The sequence below is a fragment of the Populus euphratica genome, unplaced genomic scaffold, assembly GCF_000495115.2.
Source record: "Populus euphratica unplaced genomic scaffold, PopEup_1.0 scaffold414.1, whole genome shotgun sequence".
Taxonomy (NCBI): Eukaryota; Viridiplantae; Streptophyta; class Magnoliopsida; order Malpighiales; family Salicaceae; genus Populus; species Populus euphratica.
In genome coordinates this window covers 430,768-437,311 of record NW_011500038.1, presented here as the reverse complement: position 1 = coordinate 437,311, position 6,544 = coordinate 430,768, and positions in this window count along the sequence as shown.

Sequence of the window (6,544 nt, the reverse complement as noted above, 5' to 3'; positions counted from 1 at the left end):
AAAACCTTGTCACTTGCCTATGGAACTTGAACATAAAGCTTATTAGGCTATTAAAGCTTTCAATTCAAATCTTGATGATGCTAGTCAACTGTGAAAATTACAAATAAATGAGCTTGAGGAAATAAGAAATTATGCATATGAAAATTCATAAAGCAATAATCAAAGAGTTTCATGTCAAGAAAATTTTGAGAAAAACATTCAATGTTGGTCAAAAAGTCTTACTTTATAATTCTTGACTACATTTATTTCTTGGAAAACTAAGATTAAGATGGAGCAGTCCTTTTATTGTGAAACATGTGTATCCATATAGGGCCTATGATATTGAGAATCCAAAAAATGACAATGTTTTCAAGGTAAATGGACATCATTTGAAAGTTTACTTTGACAATTTTTTAGTTGAAAATGACTCTATTGAATTGGGTGATCCTGTATATAAAGATTGATTTTTTTTTTCTCACATTGTTTTTGTGTTTCTTTTTGAGTGATTTTTGCTAGTTTCTCTCACCCAGGTCAAATGGCAGACAACGGTACTCCGAGACTTAAATTGGTTCTTTTAGTTTCCCATAATAACTGATATCTATGTATATATTTGTGCAATTATTTGAATCTCTCTTTCAATTCTCATTTGAAAGTGGACACCAATCTTGAAAAATTAAAAAAGTATTTTCCCGCTCTGCCTCAGAATACGATTTCAAAAATTTACCATGCTAGATGTGCAAGATTGAGGTTGTTAATGAATCATGGAATTGTAGAACTAGGTTCCAGTAATGATTTCTAGGTTTGCAGTGACTAAGTTTTCGTCAATGATTTATGATTCTTTATTAGTATATGCACGCTTAACATTTCAGCATCAGTCGTAGAAATGGGTTCCGGTGATGATTTTTGGGTCGGCATTGACTAAGTTTTCATCAATGATCTCTGATTCTGTAGTAGTCTATGCACCCATGACATTTCAGTATCAGTCGTAGAGTTGGGTTCCTTTGATGATTTGTACATTGGTAGCTATTTAGTTTTCATCTATGTTTTCTAATTCTCTTGTCGTCTATGCATGTTGAAGATTTCAATGTCAGTAGTAGAACTGCGTTCTGGTGATGATTTTTGGGTCGCCATCAACTAATTTTTCATCAATGACTTGTAATTTTGCAGTAGTCTATGAGCACCGAAGATTGTAGGGTCAGCCATGTTGTAGTCTATAGGAGCTGTAGATTTCAAGGACAGCCATAGATCTACATTTTGGTGATGATTTATTGGTCGAGAGTGACTCAGATATCGTCAATGATTTCTGATTCTGCAGTAGTCTAGCATAAGATTTCAACATTAGTCGTAGAACTGGGTTCTGGTGATGATTTCTAGGTCTACAGCAACTAAGTTTTTATCAATGATTTCTGATTTGTTGGTCAATGTTTTCTGACTCTGTTGTAGTCTATAGGAGCTGTAGATTTCAAGGACAGCCATAGATCTACATTTTGGTGATGATTTATTGGTCGAGAGTGACTCAGATATCGTCAATGATTTCTGATTCTGCAGTAGTCTAGCATAAGATTTCAACATCAGTCGTAGAACTGGGTTCTGGTGATGATTTCTAGGTCTACAGCAACTAAGTTTTTATCAATGATTTCTGATTTGTTGGTCAATGTTTTCTGACTCTGTTGTAGTCTATAGGAGCTGTAGATTTCAAGGACAGCCATAGATCTACATTTTGGTGATGATTTATTGGTCGAGAGTGACTCAGATATCGTCAATGATTTCTGATTCTGCAGTAGTCTATGCACGCATAAGATTTCAACATCAGTCGTAGAACTGGGTTCTAGTGATGATTTCTAGGTCGGCAGAGGTGAAGTTTTCGTGAACGATTTCTGATTTTGAAGTAGTCTACACACACTGAAGACTTTAGCGTCAGCTATAGAACTGGGTTCTGATGTCAGTTGCAACATAGGTTTTGTCAATGATTTCTAATTCTACTGTAGTCTATGAGAGCTGAAGATTTCAAGGACAACCGTATAACTAGGTTCTAGTAATGATTTCTTGATCGAGTGAGATTCAAATTTTGATAATGATTTTTGATTCTGCAGTAGTCTATAAGAGTTGAAAATTTCAGTGTCAGTTGCAGAACTAGGTTTTGTTGATGATTTCTGGGTCGACAGCGACTAATTTTTCAACAATGACTTCTGATTCTATAGTAGTCTATGGGCTCCGAAGATTGTAGGGTCAGCAATAAAACTGGGTTTTGGTGATGATTTCTTGGTCGAGAGCGACTCAACTATCATTAATGATTTCTAATTTTGTAGTATTCTATGGGCGTTGAAGATTTCAGCATAAGAGTTGGAACTGGGTTCCAGTAATGATTTCTAGGTATGCAGCGACTAGGTTTTCATGAATGGTTTATGAGTCACGGGTAGTATGCGTATGCTGAAGATTCCAGCGTCAGTTGTGGAACTGGATTCTAGTGAAGATTTCTAGATATGCACTGTCTAACTTTTTATCAATGATTTATGATTCTACGGTAGTTTATGCACACTTTAAGATTTCAGCGTCAGCCATAGAAATGGGTTCCGGTGATGATTTTTGGGTGGGTAGCGACTAAGTTTTCGTCAATGATGTTCGATTCTGCAGTAGTCTGTACACCCTGGAGATTTCAGCATCATCCATAGAATTGGGTTCCATTGATGATTTTTGGGTTGCTAGAGACTAATTTTTTGTCAATAACTTCTAATTCTGCAGTAGTCTATAGGCACCGAAGATTGCAGGGTCAGCTGTAGAACTAGGTTCTGGTGATGATTTCCGTGTTGTGTAGCGACTATGTTTTCATCAACAATTTCTGATTCTCCAGTAGTCTACACGTCTTTAAGATTTCAGTGTCAGCCGTTGAACTGGGTTTCAGTGATGATTTTTGGGACAGGAAGTAAGTTTTCATCAATGATTTATGATTCTGCAATAGTCTATGGGCGCTAAAGGTTTTAGTTTCAGCCATAGAACTGGGTTTCGGTGATGATTTCTGGGTCGGCAGCGATTAGTTTTCGTTAATGATTTTTTATTTTGCAGTAGTCTGTGGGAGCTAAAAGTTTCAATGCCAGAGTTGGAACTAGGTTCTGGTAATGATTTTTGGGTGTGCAGCGACTAAGTTTCAATCAATGATTTATGATTCTCAAGTACTCTTTGCGTGCTGAAGATTCTAGCGTCAGTAGTGAAACTAGATTCCTGTGATGATTTCTGTATTTATGATTCTACAGTAAGCCGTAGAATTGGGTTCTGGTGATGATTTATGGGTCAATAATGACTAAGTTTTCATCATTGATTCCTGATTCTCTAATAGTCTATGCACGTTGAAGATTTCAGTGTCAAGAGTAGAACTGGGTTCCAATGATGATTTCTGGGTCCCCAGCGACTAATCTTGCATCAATGACTTCTGATTTTGCAGTAGTCAATGGGCATCGAAGGGTGTAGTGTTTAGTTATAGAACTAGGTTTTGGTGATGTTTTCTGGGTGTGCAGCAAGTTTTTGTCAATGATTTCAGATACTAAAGTAATTTAGCGGTGCTGAAGATTTCAACGTTAGCCATGGAACTAGGTTCAAGTGATGATTTTTAGATCTGAAGTGACTAAGTTTTTATCAATGTTTTCTGATTCTGTAGTTGATGTGCATCATGGGAATGATAATCCATCTCGTAAAGGTAAATCAAATATGCAAGAGGATTCAGATGGTCCAATGACAAGAGCGAGAGCGAAACAACTACAAAGGACCTTGACGAGTCAGATTGGAATGATTGAAGCTGCATCGGAGTTAAAATTTGGCAATCAGTTTCAAATTGGTTCAAGGGTGCTTATTTGCCTACAATTGGAGCTTAAAGATGGGAAGAGCCCTTAAAGGTTCTTTTGATGCTGGACTACTTGAATTTGGGTTGATAATGCAAATAAGTTAAGAAATTGATGCTGTTTACGTCAGAACAGTAGATGAATTTGAACCCGAATTTGAAGTCATCCATTGCATGTGAAAACAAGACTAATCTAGGTGGATTTCAAGTTCAGAACGTGATCTTTCCAGATTGTCCAACCATGATTGCATTGGACTTTTGTGCAAGAAGTTATAGCCATTTTAAATTCGGTCTGTTTATGTTTCAATTAAAGTCAGAAAATGTGTGCTAGTGTAATTTGTCTGGTTACTTTGTCAAAGTCCAAGTTTTGGGCTTGATTTTTGTCATGTTGAATTTTCCTAAGTGTGGAGGGATGTTCCATTATAAATATGGCATCAGAATATGTAATAAACAACTTTTGGCCAATATTTGAACTTAATTCCGAGAATTAAGAGTTATTCTTCCAAATTGATTTGTGAAGAACCCTACCTGACTTATCACTCTTCAATCACAAAGAGTGTGGCGTCAAAATCCTAGATTGATCTTTGTGGCGTCCAGATCGACTTATCAAAGTATCACTCTAGTTTATCCTCCATTTTTATTTACCTTAAAAATACTATAATCTAGCCTAAACACCAGAAGAAAGACAATACAACCAGACCCATCCTTCATCCATTTTCGTCAGATTCATTGTTGCCGATTTTTGAATCATTCACGGCACAACATCTGGTATCAGAGTATCAGTTGCGATCTAAGGCAAGAGCTAGAAACAGAAGAAAGGCTTGCTGGAATTGCAATTGATAAACTTAGTTATGGCTGGAGATAAAGAAGATTTGCCAAGAGGGTTAAGTTTAGAACAGGCACAGGTTATGGGCTTACAACGATCTCATGCTGAGATTCGGGATGAAATGACTGGAATTCGTGAACAGTTGCATACCCTTATGCAAATGATGCAAAGAAATAATTTGCAACCCCAGCAGAGGCAAGCACTTAGGGTGCCACGAAATGATTTTGTAGAAGCTGATGGAGATCCAAATGGGGATGATGAGGCCGACGACAGGGGCAGACCAAGAAGACAGAATAATAATCCTCCTAGTGGTCTCAAACTTAAGATTCCACCGTTTCGAGGAAGTAGTTCACCTGAGGAATACTTGGAATGGATTCAGAAGGTTGAAAAGGTGTTCGAATGGTATGAATATTCTGAAGAAAGGAAGTGCAAGGTGGCAGCACTTGAGTTTACAGATTCAGAGGAGAAGGGATGGAGAAGAGGAGATTAGAACGTGGGCAACTATGAAAAGAGTGATGAAGAAGAGATTTGTTCCTGATTACTATAAACAAGAGCTATACATCAGACTTCAGACTTTGCGACAAGGATCTTTAAGCGTGGAAGAATATGTGAAAGAGTTTGAGTTGCTACAGATTCGATGTGAATTGATGGAACCCCAAGAACAAACAATAGCTAGATTTCTTGGAGGGTTGAGGAAGGATATAGCTAATGTGGTTGAATTGCAACCGTACATCTTCCTTGAGGATGTTATAAAGCTTGCAAGTCGTGTAGAGAGGCAGCAGAAACGAGGAGGTGTCCGAACAAGTGTAACTACGTCAAGTACGACAAGGGACAGATCTACGCCTACTCGAACATGGAGCACACCTAAACGAGATGAGAAGGTGAAGGTGGAGGTCAGTTGTTTAGGCCAACTGATATGAACCTTGTGATCACGTGGTCACGCAACCCACAATTAAGATTGAAATCTGATCCCAGAAAGCTGAAATAGATCTGATAGGAGTGTGACATAATGGAAACCTACCCCAAGGTACCAATACTATTGGATTGAGCAAAATGACGCCACAAAGCCAGTTAATCTTTGATAAGTCAGATTCAGCTCGTTCAAGAACTGAAGAATGCAAGAATCAATCTTACACTTACAACTGAAAAACTCAGAAGTAATTATCATCAAAGCAACTGAAATTATAGCCTACATCAGTTTAAATAGTTCTTGAAAAATTAACCCAAATGGACCCTTTATATGGACTTATATGAGGACCCCTCAAAACTGACCTAAAACCCTAAACTGAAAAACCCATGACCTAATCCAAACATGCCTTAGATCCTAGCTCAAAGCAAAGTTTTAATTAAGGTAAAAAAATTTAAAAAAAATAATAAAAATAACTAATATGTCATTAAATACCACTAGCCCTTCTTTCCTTGTGTAGCTAGGATGAATAAGGAATTCTTATAAGAAAAGGATTCTGAAACATTAATGAATCCTAACCACACTTGGAGATTATATTACAGCTCATTAAAGATCCTTGTGGAACTAGAAAATTCTCAAAGCCAGCTGCCACATCTTAGTAGAAAAAGAATCCCAACCAAATAGGAAGTCCACAAGTCAAATGGAAGTAAATAACAAAATTCATACACCCTATGTTTACCAATATTGTGGTGCCTTCCCGAACTCTAATTGACCTGAAATTTTAACCCATGGTAGGAAAACATGTCTAGGGAGTCCACATAAAATTTTAGTCTAATCCAACAGTCAAATTGATAGTTATAACTATTACCGTAAACCTGGACTGTTGCGTTTTTTACGCCTAAATCTGAATCTGACCTTACTAAGGTCGTATCACAAGGCTGAACAGTATCATGATCTTTCCATGTGTTTTATGGATTCCTAACTAGCTCTAGATTTCTTA